Here is a 19,339-nt window from a genome sequence, read left to right as displayed (position 1 = left end):
ACAGGCACCTCTGTTCTGCTGACTTATTCAATTCACACGGCGGCACCTAGCACACACCTCTCTCACAACTTCTTCTAAGCCTTGTGTGTACACGAACCGGTGTACCCATCGTTAAGTCTTCTCAGGCCCAAAGTGTGCACCCCGTACAGGAGCCTCTCATACAATGTCTGGAGGCACTGAGGCTGGGATTACCATCTGCCAACGGTACTCCAGCTCTGCCGCTATGTAAATCCAGCGATACAGTACCTCTTCTGCTATTGCCAATCGGTCCCACTTCCGTAGCAGTTTCTGCCCTTCTATGCCTAGATGAGCTCTCAACTTTCCATAAGGCCAGGACTTTTGACTCAGCCATTTTTTTACTCGCAACAGCTCGGAATCTGCATCCTGTAGATCGGCCCACTCCTGACGAGTCTTTCCCAACAACGTGGCGACCCGTTTCGCCACCCCACTTGAACTGAACGTGTCACGTCTATGAACACAGGTAATCGCCTCAGATCGGGGATCTCAGTATCCTCGAGATCTTCATCCACCACATGCTCGGGTGTGCATCGAGTCACTCGTGACAACACATCGGCATTGGAGTTCTCTTTACCAGAACGAAACTGAATCCGGTAATTGAACTTGGACATCCGCGCCACCCACCTCTGCTCCAAGGCTCCCAGTTTGGCATTCTCCAAGTGCGCCAGCGGATTATTGTCCTTCATCATGAGAACCTCTGAACCAGCCAGGTACTCTGCGAACTTCTCGGTCGTGGCTCACATCAGGGCCAACATCTCCAACTTGAACGAGCTGTAATTGTCTGGATTTCGCTCGGTGTCCCGTAAAGACCGGCTGGCATACGCAATGACCCTCTCGCGCCCCTCTTGTTCTTGGGCTAACACGGCTCCCAGACCATGGAGACTCCCGTCCGTGTACAGAGTGAAAGGTCGGTCAAAGCGTGCATATGCCAACAAGGGTGCCTGCACAAGGGCGGCTCGGATCCGATCGAATGCCTGTCGCTGGCGGTCCGTCCATCCATCGGATAGGCTGGTTTCTGGGCCCGTGTGCCGTCCCTCTCAACAGCTCATTTAGTGGTTCAGCCACTTTGGCGAAGTCTTTCACAAACCGACTGTAGTATTCGGCTAAACCGAGAAAGGCCGAACTTCCTTCAGGGTCTTGAGCCAGGGCCACTCCTGAATGGCCTCAATTTTACTCACTGACGGTCGCACACCCTCACCGATACTACATGCCCCAGATACTCAATCTGTGTCCGGAACAGATGAAACTTTTTGGGCTTGATTTTAAGTCCATTATCTCTCAGTCGGTGCAACACTTGCCGGAGCTTGCCGGTCAAGCGTGGAGAAGTACTTCGCCTTTCCCTTTCCGAGATTCCTTAATTCTTGGTCACGTTTAGTATGTGCATTTTGCTTGCGGTAATCAACACAAAATCGTATGGACCTGTCCTTCTTCCGTACCAACACGACCGGTGTGGCTCAAGGACTCTGACTCGGGCGAATCGCCCCATTATCCAACATTTGCGCTATCATCCCCTTGACCTCTTGGTAAAGATTCGGTGGGATCTGGCGATATCTCTCCCAAGTTGGGTAGGGGGGGTGCTTCCCGTGGGTATCTCGTGTTCCACTGCCTTCGTGCAACCAAAGTTTTCATCACCCCTGGAGAAAGCAGCCTGATACTCCCACAGCCTCCAGTCTGTTCGCCTGCTCGGATGTCAACTGGGACTCATCCACTCCCATAATCTCCATATTCTTTGTGCCATTCCACGCAGGTGTGGGGGACTCTTCTTCTGCCGTTTGCATTGACAGGGTCCAGGCGGTCTGGCGGTCTGCCCTCAGTGTGAACTGACTTTTAGGAATGACTCCTTCGCCATACACATATACATCAGCCAACTTAGTGCCCACCGCCAGAGTCACCTCATGATTCTTCAGATTCAGACACCTTACTGGTACACTTCCGTCTTGTACAATGGCCAACATTCGGACTATCATAGGACTATCCATATCTTCTGACCGACCCACCAGTTCCAGAACCACCTCCACACCATTCAGTTTTCTGTGTGTCCCTACCGGCATCAACACAAGCTTCTCTTGACCCGGGGCGATCACAACAGCAGATCCGCGTGGGACATACACTGCTCCCACCATTCTTCCTTCTGCCAAACTTTTCTGAATACCACACGAACGGACCACCTGCTGAAGGGTTCTCTGAGTGGCTTTGTGGGGTGTCGCCCGTTTCCAACACCTCGGACCATCGCGCTCAAACAGAAGGGAATCCAGCTCTCTCAGGATATTCATTCCCAGAACCACCGGGAGGTTCGGCCTCGCCTGTGTCTTCACGAGTACCACTCCTTTGGTTCCCAACTCCTGGCTACACAGCTGTACCTTCATCTATGCAATGCCCGCCACTGGAATTTCCTCATTATTAGCGGCCTTCAGCCTTAACAGATGTCCCGACTCCGGTTTGACAGTTTCCTCGAAGTGCGCCTTGAAAAATGTCATCGGCATGGTCGTCACCTCCGATCCGGTATCCACCAAGCACGCCACCTTCTTTCCTGAAAACTGCACCTCCAGAGTGGGACTCTCCGCAATCTGATCTTCAGAACAGACTTTGGGCGTTGACTTTCATTCCTGCCTCGCTGTATGCCCAACTACAGCGAGGGCCTCTCTTTTACCGATGCTGGGACTTCAACTGGCAGGTTCTTCTGGCAGTCTCGCTGTATATGACAGAGTTCTCGGCATCGCAAACATCGAACCGGTCTTCTTGCCCTACGGACGCCTCGGGTCTTAAAGCAGTCGACATCCTCCCTGGGGTATAAGGTGATTGCTCATACGGGGAATTAGAGGAGTTAGTCGGCGCCGAGTATATGGGAGGCGTTTCCTGAACTCGCATCTGTTGTATCTGTTCTATCAGGCTTCCCATGGTTTTCTGTAAAGCCGCCAGCTGTGCCTGGACAGGGTCTGATCTCGGCCCTCTCGCATCAGCTACCTGCAGGTTACTCCACTGCAGAGCGGGCTTCACTTCTAAAGTCCGTGCTACTGCCTCTTCCTGTATTTCAGAATAAGTGACACAGCGGTGCCTTTAGTAACAATTCACTCCTTAGCGTCTCACTCCTTAGCGTCTCACTCCGTATACCCTCGATGAACTGATCCCGAAGAATGCTGTCGACATCGGCCTCAGTACCCACAGTCACAGGCGACTTCTTTTTGATCTCCTGATGAAGTTCTTCCAACGCTATAGCATACTGAATCAGGCTTTCTCCATCTCTCTGGGTACGGGCGAAAAACTGTACTCGCAGTTGCCCTGCCACATGATCAAATGCTTTTTCCAATATCCGAATGATGTAATCGACCGTCTTCCGCTTATCTTCGGATTTCAACAAGACAACTTTGCGGGCGTCCCCCTCCATAGCATTCAGCATAACTTCCGGCCTGCCCAATTACTGAACAGCAAGTTGTATCCATCGAACTTGGCCAGGTGGTTAAGCAGTGCTCCTGTGGCGGAACAACCCACTAACTGATCTCCACTGGACACAATGGGGGACGGGGGTTGACTGGTTACAGAAGACGTACTGCTCTGCTGGTACCATCCATACTGAGCACCGTATCCTGCCAACTATGCCAAAATGTAACGACCGTAACGCCAGTCATATGTGTGTGAGGATGAGATACGGCGCTGCTATAAATGACTCCGACTACGATATGGTACCAAACAAACTTCTTTTTATAACTTCCAATAAATAACAGTATTTCACTTCCAAACAAAGTATGGGCCACGACAGCCAAAAAAACCACAAGATACAATTTATGCAGCCTGAGAGATCCCAAGTGCCCGCTTCACAGACAGGAGAAGAAACTATCCCCAGACTGTACCACTCAAACCCTTATCCGGTACAGGGCCTACCCGTAGTTCTACCATGGCTGTGTCACATGGTTCTCTCAGGAATACAATCTTACACCCTCCTCCCGCCTAAATTACAAAAGATTCTAGGTACCCTGTTTTCCCCTTGATTTATATGTATTTACATGATTAATCACTTGTATCAACACAACATTTACACAGTACACTGTCCTCTTTGTGAGCGCTCAGAGACGTCAGTCAGAGGACGCGGAAGAGGTGTTGCGGAGGCACGGGGAGAGGTAAGTATTGTTCCGCCGGCTGCCAGGGCCCTGAGCAGGCGGGGGAGCCTACTCGAGGTCGGGCCCCGTCTCATGCTGCACATAACACATCTGCATCTCTGGCTGCTATGGGCATAAAAGGGGACAAACTTATGGAGTGGCACCCATGCTCCCCTGACCTCAACCCCATTGAGAACCTCTGGAGCATCATCAAAAGGAGTGTCTATGATGGCGGGAGGCAGTTCACATCTAAGCAACAGCTCTGGGAGGGTATTCTGTCCTCATGCAAAACAATTGAAGCAGAAACCATCCAAAACCTGACAAATTCAATGGACGAGAGAGTTCAGAAGCTTCTTTCGAACAAGGGGTCCTATGTGCAAATGTAACATCACCTAGAATAAAGTTTTGAGTTGAAAACTGTTTGATTTCAGTTTCTAATAACCTGCTAATGCTTAGAATTTCAAAAATGACCATTTTTTTGTTCTTTATTAAAATGAAAAGGTTGAAAACTCTGCTGTGCATAATAATTTGGAACATGCATTTTGAGTGCAGTTTGAGTTTTTTATTTTTTTAAAAATATATTGTTATCATAGGCAGTTTGTACAAAAACCTTTCAATTGTACTCTAATAGTTATTTGACTGGAAAATTACAATGACTGCAATTCATATAGGTAATTTGGGAAAATCTGAGAAAATATTATTTGCATAATAATTTGGAACACAGTGTATATATATACTGTATATATTTCTCTGTGGTATCTGTACATCATGAATTGTGGTATGTGTTAAAGGGATCCACTGAGACTCTTTCGCCCAGGTCCCACAAAAACCTGGAGCCGGCCCTGTATCCTATGGCATTCACGTTCACCAGAGTTTAGAAATACTGGAGCTCACACAGCCTCCATCAGTCCATCTGTAATCTCAGTAACAGGAATGTTCTTTGAGACGCTGCGAATTCTATCCAACTCTCCCTACCTATCTAAACAGTAGGTGACCGGTCATACATCAAAGTTTACTCACGGAGCCGCTTTCACTGGATCACAAAATCTAATTTGGATCACTTCAGGCTCCCAAATCTCATGTCTCTCTCAGGCAGCACATCTCCACACAAAATCACCTCAGGAAAAATGACCATTATCTCTCCTTCCTGTTTTCAGTGTTTTCTTCTCTTGTACATCTGTGACCTCTAGTGGCCGAACTAAGTTACTGGGGGGGAAGTGACATCCTGCATGGGGCATTATAAGGGAGGGGGGGTGACATCCTGCATGGGGCATTATAAGGGAGGGGGTGGGAAGTGACATCCTGCATGGGGCATTATAAGGGAGGGGGGTGTAACATCCTGCATGGGGCATTAAAAGGGGGGGGAGTGACATCCTGCATGGGGCATTATATGGAGGGGGAGGGACATCCTCCATGGGGAATTATAAGGGAGGGGGGTGTAACATCCTGCATGGGGCATTAAAAGGGGGGGAAGTGACATCCTGCATGGGACATTATATGGGGGGGAAGTGACATCCTGCATGGGGCATTATAAGGGAGGAGGGCTGTGACATCCTGCATGGGGCATTATAAGGGGGTGACATAATGCATAGGGCATTATAAGGGGGGATGACATAATGCATGGGGCATTATAATGGGGGGTGACATCCTGCATGGGGGATTATTAGGGGGGTGACATAATGCATGGGGCATTATAAGGGGGGGTGACATCCTGCATGGGGCATTATAAGGGGGGGTGACATCCTGCATGGGCCATTATATGGGGGGGAACAGCCTGCATGGGGCATTATAAGGGGGAACAGCCTTCGTGAGGTATTATACGGGGGTGAAACAGCCTGCATGGAACATTATATGGGGGCCAGTATTGTTATGTACACGCCCGGACTGACTGGAGTGTGCGTGTTTAGTGATCCCACTGGACCATGAACCGGAGAGTGCCTGGAGGGGTGTAACTAAGTTTCTGCCCGATTCGACCAAGGTCGCACGACGGCATACGACGCCAGTGCACCAGGGAGGAACCGAGCAGAGGGACCAGGTGCTACTCCAGGTCAGACCCCAGACATGGCTGTTGACCCACATTGGGGAATACAGGAACAGGCAGGTTCGGCTGGCACACTGACTGGTGGGTATAGGCAGGCACGACTGGTATGCGGGCAGACGGGTATGCAGGCAGGGGGTACAGGCAAGCACGGCTAGAGTGCAGACAGGGAGGCACTAGCAGGTTGGAGCACAGACGGGATAAAGTCCAATACAGACTGGGACTCAGGAACAGAACCGCAGATGCGGCAGACAAACAGAGCAGAGCGAGGCCGCCGGAGCGGTGAGCAAGAGCAGAGTGGGGCGAGACCGCCGGAGCAGTGAGCAAGAGCAAAGCAGGGCGAGACCTCCGGAGCGGTGAGCAAGAGCAGAGCAGAGCGAGGCCGCCTGGAGCGGTGAGCAAAGGCAGAGCAGAGCGAGACCGCCTGGAGAGGTGAGCAAAGGCAGAGCAGAGCGAGACCGCCTGGAGCGGTGAGCAAAGGCAGAGCAGAGCGAGACCGCCTGGAGCGGTGAGCAAAGGCAGAGCAGGCAGAAATCGCCGGAGCGGTGAGCAAGGCAGAACAGGCAAGAACCGCCGGAGCGGTGAGCAAAGGCAGAGCAGGCAGAAACCGTGGGAGCAGTGAGCAAGGCAGAGCAGGCAAGAACCGCTGGAGCGGTGAGCAAGGCAGAGCAGGCAAGAACCGCCGGAGTTGCGAGCAAGGCAGAGCAGGCAAGAACCGCCGGAGCGGCGAGCAAGGCAGAGCAGAGGGAACAGGGCTCTGTTCACACGGAGCAGACTGGAAGGGAAAGGCAGAATCAGATGCACACAAGATACTTGCAATGAAGTAGCGAGTGGACTCTAAACTCACAAACGGAAGTACAGCGACAACGAGTAGGAGTTAGGAGCAGGTTCAGACTCTGCAGAAAAAGGGAAGGTACGGACATAGAGAAAAACAGGAAACAGGTTAGGAGACAGTTCAGACAGGAACTGTTACTGCAACAAATACAGGAACGAGCCAAGGTAAAGCCAAGTGCTGGTTCAGACAATGCAGGAGAAAGGGAAGGTACGGACATAGAGAGAAACAGGAAGCAGGTTAGGAGACAGTTCAGACAGGAACTGTTACTGCAACAAATACAGGAACGAGCCAAGGTAAAGCCAAGTGCTGGTTCAGACAATGCAGGAGAAAGGGAAGGTACGGACATAGAGAAAAACAGGAAGCAGGTTAGGAGACAGTTCAGACAGGAACTGTTACTGAAGCGAGAAACAGGAGCGAGTCTGGGTATGCGGCCCCCAGAGGGCGGGATGAACAGGCTAGGAGCGTGTTCAGACAGGCCTGGAAATACAGCCTCCAGGAAGGCAGACAGGCAGGCAAGAAAACACAGAAAAGGACCTGGCACATTCAGAGTGAAAGAGCACACTGAACGAACACGTTGCTCAGGCACCAGCTTCCAGGTGAAGCTGGTTTAAATATCCAGTGACAGACAGCAATAGGCTGAGGACGCATTAGGGGTGTGCCCACAGCAGCTACAAGAAGCAGGAAGAGATCAGGTGCCGCCCTTAAGCAGTCAGAACAGAGGCAAGCAGACAGCATGGAATGAAGCCAGGCTAGCAGACTGGACTGGTGATCAAGTTTGCGATCTTGCATAGTGGGGGATGGAGCACTATGCAAGAATGCCACCAGGTATGTTACAGTACCCCCCCCTTTACGCCCCCTCTTCTTCAAGCCTGCAAGGGTGTTCTGCAGAGAATTTGGAGGCCAATCCTTCTCTTCAAGAGGACTACCTCTTCTGTCCACCAGAGGAAACAAACCTGGTCTCATTATCTTGGTAGCTAGGATGCTTTCTCCCATCAAGCCATCCTTAGCAACAGAAGAAATGGGTGAAGTACCGGGAACAGCACACAGAAAAGTCTCTCTCCATTTATTATCAGATAGCACCCCGGTGAATTCAGGAGACAACTGGAAGTCCTCCGGCTGGTTGGAGGGGTGCAGAGACTCAGGGGTAACCATAGCTTCGGACAGCACTTGGTCCTGCTCACTGGATGAAGTGGGCGAAGCACCAGGTACAGAGTGTAAGAAAGTCTTTGTCCATTTGCTATCAGATAGCATCCCGGAGGGTTCAGGAGAGAGATGGAGGTCCCCCGCCTGGTTGGAGGAGTGCAGAGACTCGGGGGTAACCACAGCTTTGAGGTACCCGTTGTCAAGCTCACTAGATGGAGTGGGCAAAGTATCGGGTACCGGGTGTAGGAAAGTCTCTCTCCATTTGCCATCAGGTAGTACCCCGGAGGATTCAGGAGACAAAAGGGGGTCCTCCGCCAGGTTGGAGGGGTGCAGGGACTTGGGGGTAACCACTTCTTTGGAGTACCCTTTGTCGAGCTCACTGCACGGAGCGGGCGAAGTATCGGGTACCGGGTGTAGGAAAGTCTCTCTCCATTTGCCATCAGGTGGTAACCCGGAGGATTCAGGAGGCAACTGGAGGTCCTCCGCCTGGTCAGAGGGGTGCAGAGACTTGGGAGCATCCTCCGTCTCGATGGACGTATCGCTAGATTCACTAAAGATGGAGAGTCCCTGCTTTGGGACCATCTTCAGTCCGGCTTCTGGATGGGCAGCAGTCTCTTTGGGCAGGAGAACTGGTGAGCTACCCACACACATCACCCATCGGGGCTGCTCCGGGACACTGGGAAGGGAAGCTTCAGCAGAGGCCCCAGGAATAGGGTCATCGAAGACCATTAGAAAGGCCACCAGGAAGGCCTGCAGGTCAAGGAGGATGGGATCCTGTGCTTCCCAAAGGGGGGTGATCCATTTCAAGGCATCACCCGCCAGGTAGGACATAATAAATCCCACTTTAATCCGGTCAGTAAGAAAATCGGGAGAATAGAACTGGAACTGCAGCATGCATTGCCATACAAACGCACGGCTTAGTTTTGGATCCCCATAGTACCGTGGCGGATCCGCAGGATAGAGTGCCGATAGCTTCATTTGGACTGGTGCGTAATTCACCTGGGCCATAGCTAGAGAAATTTTTTTTAAAATTTATTTATTTTTAATGCACGTACTCGCTGGACACGGATTCAAAATGTCTCAGAGAGCGAAGGGCCGTGGGGCTCAACGGGAACCATGGCCTGAGCAAACTGTTATGCACACGCCGGGTCTGACTGGCGTGTGCGTGTTTACACTGTGTTCCAAATTATTATGCAAATAATATTTTCTCAGATTTTCCCAAATTACCTATATGAATTGCAGTCATTGTAATTTTCCAGTCAAATAACTATTAGAGTACAATTGAAAGGTTTTTGTATAAACTGCCTATGATAACAGTATATTTAAAAAAAAATAAAAAACTCAAACTGCACTCAAAATGCATGTTCCAAATTATTATGCACAGCAGAGTTTTCAACCTTTTCATTTTAATAAAGAACAAAAAAATGGTCATTTTTGAAATTCTAAGCATTAGCAGGTTATTACAAACTGAAATCAAACAGTTTTCAACTCAAAACTTTATTCTAGGCGATGTTACATTTGCACATAGGACCGCTTGTTCGAAAGGAGCTTCTGAACTCTCTCGTCCATTGAATTTGTCAGGTTTTAGATGGTTTCTGCTTCCAATTGTTTTGCATGAGGACAGAATACCCTCCCAGAGCTGTTGCTTAGATGTGAACTGCCTCCCGCCATCATAGACACTCCTTTTGATGATGCTCCAGAGGTTCTCAATGGGGTTGAGGTCAGGGGAGCATGGGTGCCACACCATAAGTTTGTCCCCTTTTATGCCCACAGCAGCCAGACATGCAGATGTGTTATGTGCAGCATGAGACGGGGCATTATCATGCATGAAATGATCTCGATGGTCCAGATGGATGGAGTGGAGGATGGCTGGTTGATGGACACCCCATGCAAACACGGCTACAGCGCTAACAAGGAGGAGGTGGAGTAATGTTTTGGGCTGGAATCGTGGGGAGAGAGATTGTCGGCCCTTTTAGGATCCCTGAAGGGGTAAAGATGAACTCCATAATGTATGATGAGTTTCTCAAACAGCACTTCCTTCCACGGTTCAAGAAGAAGAACCGTGCATTCCGCAGTAAGATCATTTTCATGCATGATAATGCCCCGTCTCATGCTGCAAATAACACATCTGCATCTCTGGCTGCTATGGGCATAAAAGGGGACAAACTTATGGTGTGGCACCCATGCTCCCCTGACCTCAACCCCATTGAGAACCTCTGGAGCATCATCAAAAGGAGTGTCTATGATGGCGGGAGGCAGTTCACATCATACAACAGCTCTGGGAGGGTATTCTGTCCTCATGCAAAACAATTGGAAGCAGAAACTATCCAAAACCTGACAAATTCAATGGACGAGAGAGTTCAGAAGCTCCTTTCGAACAAGGGGTCCTATGTGCAAATGTAACATCACCTAGAATAAAGTTTTGAGTTGAAAACTGTTTGATTTCAGTTTGTAATAACCTGCTAATGCTTAGAATTTCAAAAATGACCATTTTTTTTGTTCTTTATTAAAATGAAAAGGTTAAAAACTCTGCTGTGCATAATAATTTGGAACATGCATTTTGAGTGCAGTTTGAGTTTTTTATTTTTTTTAAATATACTGTTATCATAGGCAGTTTGTACAAAAACCTTTCAATTGTACTCTAATAGTTATTTGACTGGAAAATTACAATGACTGCAATTCATATAGGTAATTTGGGAAAATCTGAGAAAATATTATTTGCATAATAATTTGGAACACAGTGTAGTGATCCCACTGGACCATGAACCGGAGAGTGCCTGGAGGGGCGTAACTAAGTATCTGCCCGATTCGACCAAGGTCGCACGACGGCATACGATGCCAGTGCACCAGGGAGGAACGAGCAGAGGGACCAGGTGCTACTCCAGGTCAGACCCCAGACACGGCTGTTGACCCACACCGGAGAATACAGGAACAGGCAGGTTCGACTGGCACACTGACTGGTGGGTATAGGCAGGCACGACTGGTATGCGGGCAGGCGGGTATGCAGGCAGGGGGTACAGGCAAGCACGGCTAGAGTGCAGACAGGGAGGCACTAGCAGGTTGGAGCACAGACCGGATAAGGTCCAATACAGACCGGGACTCAGGAACAGAACCGCAGATGTGGCAGACAAAGAGAGCAGAGCGAGGCCGCCGGAGCGGTGAGCAAGAGCAGAGCGGGGCGAGACCGCCGAAGCGGTGAGCAAGAGCAAAGCAGGGCGAGACCGCCGGAGCGGTGAGCAAGAGCAGAGCAAGACCGCCTGGAGCGGTGAGCAAAGGAAGAGCAGAGCGAGGCCGCCTGGATCGGTGAGCAAAGGCAGAGTAGAGCGAGACCGCCTGGAGCGGTGAGCAAAGGCAGAGCAGAGTGAGACCGCCTGGAGCGGTGAGCAAAGGCAGAGCAGGCAGAAACCGCCGGAGCGGTGAGCAAGGCAGAACAGGCAAGAACCGCCGGAGCGGCGAACAAGGCAGAGCGGGCAGAAACCGCCGGAGCGGCGAACAAGGCAGAGCGGGCAGAAACCGCCGGAGCGGCGAACAAGGCAGAGCAGGCAGAAACCGCCGGAGTTGCGAGCAAGGCAGAGCAGAGGGGACAGGGCTCTGTTCACACTGAACAGACTGGAAGGGAAAGGCAGAACCAGATACACACAAGATACTTGCAATGAAGTGGCGAGTGGACTCTAAACTCACAAACGGAAGTACAGCGACAACGAGTAGGAGTTAGGAGCAGGTTCAGACTCTGCAGAAAAAGGGAAGGTACGGACATAGAGAAAAACAGGAAACAGGTTAGGAGACAGTTCAGACAGGAACTGTTACTGCAACAAATACAGGAACGAGCCAAGGTAAAGCCAAGTGCTGGTTCAGACAATGCAGGAGAAAGGGAAGGTACGGACATAGAGAGAAACAGGAAGCAGGTTAGGAGACAGTTCAGACAGGAACTGTTACTGCAACAAAATACAGGAACGAGCCAAGTGCTGGTTCAGAAAATGCACCAGAAAGGGAAGCTACGGACATAGAGAAAAGCAGGAAGCAGGTTAGGAGCGTGTTCAGACAGGAACTGTTACTGCAACAAATACAGGAACGAGCCAAGGTAAAGCCAAGTGCTGGTTCAGACAATGCAGGAGAAAGGAAGGTACGGACATAGAGAAAAACAGGAAGCAGGTTAGGAGACAGTTCAGACAGGAACTGTTACTGAAGCGAGATACAGGAGCGAGTCTGGGTATGCGGCCCCCAGAGGGTGGGACGAACAGGCTAGGAGCGTGTTCAGACAGGCCTGGAAATACAGCCTCCAGGAAGGCAGATAGGCAGGCAAGAAAACACAGAAAAGGACCTGGCACATTCAGAGTGAAAGAGCACACTGAATGAACACGTTGCTCAGGCACCAGCTTCCAGGTGAAGCTGGTTTAAATATCCAGTGACGGACAGCAATAGGCTGAGGACGCATTAGGGGTGTGCCCACAGCAGCTACAAGAAGCAGGAAGAGATCAGGCGCCGCCCTTAAGCAGCCAGAACAGAGGCAAGCAGACAGCATGGAAAGAAGCCAGGCTAGCAGACTGGACTGGTGATCAAGTTTGCGATCTTGCATAGTGGGGGATGGAGCACTATGCAAGAACGCCACCAGGTATGTTACAAGTATTCTGTATGGAGCTTTATATGGGGGCCAGTATTCTGTATGGAGCGTTATATGGGGGCCAATATCTTGTTTGGAGCGTTATATGGGGGCCAGTATCCTGTATGGAGCGTTATATGAGAGCCAGTATCCTGTATGGAGCGTTATATGGGGGAAAGTATCCTGTATGGAGCGATTCGCCGCTTTCTGAGCTATTGTAGAATTTACAATAGATATCGCTCATGTAATGTAAGAAGTGAAATCTTCGGCAATGTACTATATATATATTTCTCTGCGGTATCTGTACATCATGAATCGTGGTATGTGTTAAAGGGGCCCACTGAGACTCTTTCGCCCAGGTCCCACAAAAACCTGGAGCCGGCCCTGTATCCTATGGCATTCACATTCACCAGAGTTTAGAAATACTGGAGCTCACATAGCCTCCATCAGTCCATCTGTAATCTCAGTAACAGGAATGTTCTTTGAGATGCTGCGAATCCTATCCAACCCTCCCTACCTATCTAAACAGTAGGTGACCGGTCACACATCAAAGTTTACTCCAGGAGCCGCTTTCACTGGATCACACCGTCTAATTTGGATCACTTCAGGCTCCCAAATCTCATGTCTCTTTCAGGCAGCACGTCTCCACACAAAATCACCTCAGGAAAAATGACCATTATCTCTCCTTCCTGTTTTCAGTGTTTTCTTCTCTTGTACATCTCTGACCTCTAGTGGCCGAACTAAGTTACTGCGGCATCATATCTTATAACAGAAAATATTAACATACTACATAGTGGTCGCGGCTGGGTACTGCACCTCTGCCTCCTATTTAAATCAATAGGTGGCAAATGTGCAGTACCCAGCCGCGGCCACTATTCTGTCAACGGAGCTGTGCAACTCCGTAACTGAGCAGTTGTGGCGCCGCCAACACCAAGAACAGCTGATGGGTGGGGTTGCTGGGTGTCGCATCCTCACCATGAGGCATAGATGACCTATCCTAAGGATAGAGCATCAATTATAAATATAAATCATCGTTAAACCAGGGGAGGAGTCCTGAGGAGATAATTTGCATATTCCCACTGCATTTTGGGGTAAGTGAAGAGTCTCCGCGAGCTCAAAGAACACTGGATTTTGGCTGTTGGAGCTGAAAAGAGGACATCGGTAAACCAGGGGAGGAGTCCTGAGGAGATAATTTGCATATTCCCACTGCATTTTGGGGTAAGTGAAGAGTCTCCGCGAGCTCAAAGAACACTGGATTTTGGCTGTTGGAGCTGAAAAGAGGACATCGGTAAACCAGGGGAGGAGTCCTTAGGAGATAATTTGCATATTCCCACTGCATTTTGGGGTAAGTGAAGAGTCTCCGCGAGCTCAAAGAACACTGGATTTTGGCTGTTGGAGCTGAAAAGAGGACATCGGTAAACCAGGGGAGGAGTCCTTAGGAGATAATTTGCATATTCCCACTGCATTTTGGGGTAAGTGAAGAGTCTCCGCGAGCTCAAAGAACACTGGATTTTGGCTGTTGGAGCTGAAAAGAGGACATCGTTAAACCAGGGGAGGAGTCCTGAGGAGATAATTTGCATATTCCCACTGCATTTTGGGGTAAGTGAAGAGTCTCCGCGAGCTCAAAGAACACTGGATTTTGGCTGTTGGAGCTGAAAAGAGGACATCGGTAAACCAGGGGAGGAGTCCTTAGGAGATAATTTGCATATTCCCACTGCATTTTGGGGTAAGTGAAGAGTCTCCGCGAGCTCAAAGAACACTGGATTTTGGCTGTTGGAGCTGAAAAGAGGACATCGGTAAACCGCGTGCCTCCCGGCGCGCGCATTTTGAAGCTTTTTTCACTGTTTTCAGAACATTAACATTAAGAACATGGAAGAGTCCAGGAGCCATTTGGTGAGCTGCATATCCTGCTACATGTTCACAGACTTGCCAGTGGAAAAGCCAAACTTCACATGCCAGAAATGCAAGCTTGTGTCCCTGTTGGAGGAAAAGTTGCGAAATCTAGAAGAGAGGTTAACTACCTTGAAAATCATTAAGGAAGGTGAAGAGTTCTTAGACAGAGCAGAATTATCTCTTCATGATTCAGAAAGAGAAGAATTTCGACCTGCACCTGATGAAACAGAGGAATGGAAGCATGTGACCCACAGAAGCAGGAGGATCGAGAGGCAGTCAGCACCCATACTGCTCAGGAACCAGTACCAGGCTCTCACGCAGGAGAACCATGAAGAAATACCGCAAAATAAGACTTTGCCAGCAATGAATAACCTTGTAAGCCCTCAGAATCCTCCTGGATGGAGAAAGAAGAATGTTGTGAAGAAAAAACGGAGAGTGGTGGTCATGGGGGATTCCCTGCTAAGAGGAACAGAGGCCGCTATCTGCAGACCAGACATAACCTCAAGAGAAATGTGCTGTCTTCCAGGAGCAAAAATTAAAGATGTGTCTGACAGGATATCAAGACTCTTCAGACCTACAGATCACTACCCATTCCTGCTAATACATGTGGAGACAAATGACACTGCAAGAAAGGACCTGGAAACCATCTGCAGTGACTTTGAAGACTTAGGCAAGAAAGTGAAAGAATTGGGAGCGCAGGTGGTCTTCTCATCCATCCTCCCAGTGGATGGCCATGGAACAATGAGGTGGAATAAGATTCTACAGGTGAACAACTGGCTACGTCGATGGTGCCGTCAACAAGGATTTGGATTTCTGGATCACGGAATGAATTACCTATACGATGGACTACTTGCTAGAGATGGGGTGCACCTTACGAAGACTGGAAAACGTGTATTTGGAAGTCGCCTTGCTACACTCATCAGGAGAGCTTTAAACTAGAACAATGTGGGAAGGGAAGCAAAAGGCCAGAAAAAGCCATACAGCTGACAAATACTATTGAGATCTCTGCTACTGGAAGTGGAAAGGAAGAACAAAGACAAAACAATTTAAATAATAAAAATATGGGAGGAAGAGAAAGCAATCACAAACTAAAATGTTTTTATACAAATGCACAAAGCATGGGCAACAAACAAGGAGAATTAGAACTACTAATGCAGGAAAAGGAATATGATGTCATTGGAATCACTGAAACTTGGTGGGACGATACACATGATTGGAATACAAGGCTAAAAGGATACAACTTATTTGCAAGAAACAGACTTGATAAACGAGGAGGAGGTGTCGCATTGTATGTTAGAAAAGCGTATATCTGCACAGAGATTGAAGCTTCAGAGACTGGGAGTTCTGTGGAAACTGTTTGGGTAAGAATACAAGGAGAGAACAACGGAAAGGACACCATTGTAGGCATTTACTACAGGCCACCTGGGCAAGCTGAAGATATGGATGAACTCTTTATGTATCAAATGACCAAGTTCTCCAAAAAATATGACGTAGTGGTCATGGGAGATTTCAACTATCCAGACATTTGTTGGGAATCTCTCTCAAGTAAAACTAACAGGTCAAGCAAATTCTTATCCTCTCTTGCTGACAACTTTATCTTCCAAAAGGTAGGGGAGAAAACAAGGGGATCTGCTACTTTGGATCTAATCCTTATAAACGGGAGGAAATGGTTGAGGAGGTAAAGGTGGCTGGGACCCTAGGAGGCAGTGATCATGCTATTATAGAATTTCGGATAACTAGAGGAGGAAGACATGTGAAGACTCAAACTTTAAGGTTAGATTTTAGAAAGGCAGATTTTAAGAGACTCAGAAAGAGAATAGGAGGGATCCAATGGCTGGATGTCCTTAAGGACAAAAATGTCCAGGAAGGATGGGAAATTTTTAAAAATGAGATTCTCAAAGCACAATCGTTAACAATCCCGAAAAGTAGGAAGAATGGGAAGCATTTAAGGAAACCAGGATGGATGAACACAGAACTTAAACACATGCTAAAAAGAAAGAAAGAAATGTTTATTAAATGGAAAGAGGGAGGCATATCTAAAGAAGATTATAATGCAGTCTGCAGATCCTGCAGGGCACGTATCAGGTTAGCTAAAGCTGACAATGAATTAAGGCTTGCAAGAGATGTCAAAAGCAATAAAAAAGGATTTTGGGGGTATGTCAAAAGTAAAAGAAAAGTCAAAGATGCTATAGGATTTTTACAGGATGAAAATGGAGAAATGGTAAGAGAGGATGTTGAGAAGGCCGAACTTTTTAACTCCTATTTTGCATCTGTTTTCTCTCAGAAAGAAAATGTAACATCAACTAATCTTCACTGTCCTTTTAAAGGAATAGAGGAATCCAAGTTATCTGTAAACAGAAAGATTGTGAGGGAATATTTAGCTAACATAAATGAGTTCAAGTCTCCAGGTCCAGATGAATTACACCCCAGAGTACTGAAGGAGATCGTAGAAGAAATTTTAGAACCACTCTCCATAATCTTTGAAAATTCTTGGAGAACAGGAGAAGTCCCAGAAGACTGGAGAAGAGCAAATGTTGTTCCTATCTTCAAAAAGGGGAAGAAGGTGGACCCAGGGAACTATAGGCCGGTGAGTCTGACTTCTATACCAGGAAAGATCTTTGAACAAATTATTAAACAACATGTATGTAAGTACCTGGATAAGAATGAAGTGATTAACCAGAGTCAGCATGGGTTTGTAACTAACAAGTCATGTCAGACTAACTTAATTTCCTTCTATGACAGAATCACTGACTGGGTGGATCAGGGAAATGCTGTAGATATAGTATATCTTGACTTCAGCAAAGCATTTGACAAAGTATCTCACACCATCCTTATTGAAAAAATGACCAAGTATGCAATGGACCAGGCAACTGTTAGGTGGATTCATAACTGGCTTAGTGATCGGACTCAAAGGGTGGTTGTAAATGGCTTCACATCCAGCTGGATGAATGTCTCAAGTGGGGTACCACAGGGCTCCGTCCTGGGACCTGTATTGTTCAACATCTTTATCAATGATTTAGATGAAGGAATTGAGGGTAAACTGATTAAATTTGCTGATGACACAAAGCTAGGAGGGATAGCTAATACTAGAGAAGAGAGAGGGAAGATTCAAAAAGACCTAAATAAACTGGAGCAGTGGGCAGCAACCAACAGAATGGTTTTTAACAGGGAAAAATGCAAAGTACTACATCTGGGCAATAAAAATGAAAAAAGCATATACAGAATGGGAGGAATAGAGCTAAGCAACAGTACATGTGAAAAAGACTTAGGTATACTAATAGATCATAGACTGAACATGAGTCAACAGTGTGATGCAGCAGCAAAAAAGGCAAATACAATTCTGGGATGTATTAACAGAAGCATACAGTCTAGATCACGTGAAGTCATTATCGGTCTTTACTCCTCTTTGGTCAGACCTCATCTGGAATACTGTGTACAGTTTTGGGCACCACATTTTAAAAAAGACATCGACAAACTGGAGCAAGTTCAGAGAAGAGCGACCAGAATGGTGACTGGTCTGCAAACCATGTCCTATGAGGAACGGTTGCAGGATTTGGGAATGTTTAGCTTGCAAAAAAGAAGACTGAGAGGAGACTTAATAGCTGTCTACAAATATGTCAAGGGCTGTCACATTGTAGAAGGATCATCTTTATTCTCATTTGCACAAGGAAAGACTAGAAGCAATGGGATGAAACTAAATGGGAGGAGACACGGATTAGATATTAGAAAAAACTTTTTGACAGTTAGGGTGATTAATGAGTGGAACAGGCTGCCACGAGAGGTGGTGAGTTCCCCTTCAATGGACGTCTTCAAACAGAGGCTGGACAGAAATCTGTCTGAGATGATTTAGTGAATCCTGCTTTGAGCAGGGGGTTGGACCAGATGACCCAGGAGGTCCCCTCCAACTCTACCATTCTATGATTCTATGATTCTATGTATTTAACTTTATTATAAGAGTCACAGTTGCAGCAACTGACTGATCGAAACGTGACCCTATACACCTACATTACGCTGCGCAGAAACTTAGTGCGCTCATTTTCTGTGCAACATGTGTCACCATGTAGCCCCTGCCAAATGTAGAGGGAAAATGCTGCCCAGAGCTCTTTACTATTTTCAATCAGACGCGGGTATTTTCTGGCCAGCACCCCTATGTGCAGCTTAATTGGAAACAATCAAATCTACAGCGGTTGCAAATAAAAGCGTCAAATTATTAGACACTAAGGCTATGTGCCCACGTTGCATTTATGAAGCAGAAAATTTCTGCTGCATAAATGCAAGTCCTCTCCCGGAAAAACGCATGCGGAATTCCGCACGCGTTTATCGCGCTTTTTTCGCGCGTTTATCACGCGTTTTCCACATGCGGAATTGCCTTGCGTTTTTTATGCATTGGACAAAGGCAATTCCGCTTGCGGAAACGCAAAATTAAATGACATGCTGCGGATTTTTGAACGCGGCATAAACGCTGCGGAAAAATCCGCAGCATGTGCATAGAAGTTGCGGAAACCCATTGGGGATCATGGGGTGCGGGTTACCAAGCATTTTACAAGCGTTTCCGCTGCGGAAATTCCGCATCAAAAACGCTTGTAAAACGCTACGTGGGCACACAGTCTTAAAGTATTTTTTTTGTGCTGATAGAGGTTCCTGCAAAATTGACTTAACAGAAAACATTGTAAATTATTTTCTGGAATATTATGTGTTTTATTTTTTTTTCAAGGTTT

The sequence above is a fragment of the Phyllobates terribilis genome, unplaced genomic scaffold, assembly GCF_046119375.1.
Source record: "Phyllobates terribilis strain yellow unplaced genomic scaffold, ASM4611937v1 Scaffold_12__6_contigs__length_324123572, whole genome shotgun sequence".
Classification (NCBI taxonomy): Eukaryota; Metazoa; Chordata; class Amphibia; order Anura; family Dendrobatidae; genus Phyllobates; species Phyllobates terribilis.
The sequence above is the reverse complement of the archived record's forward strand: the minus strand, read 5'-3'. Positions refer to the sequence as shown.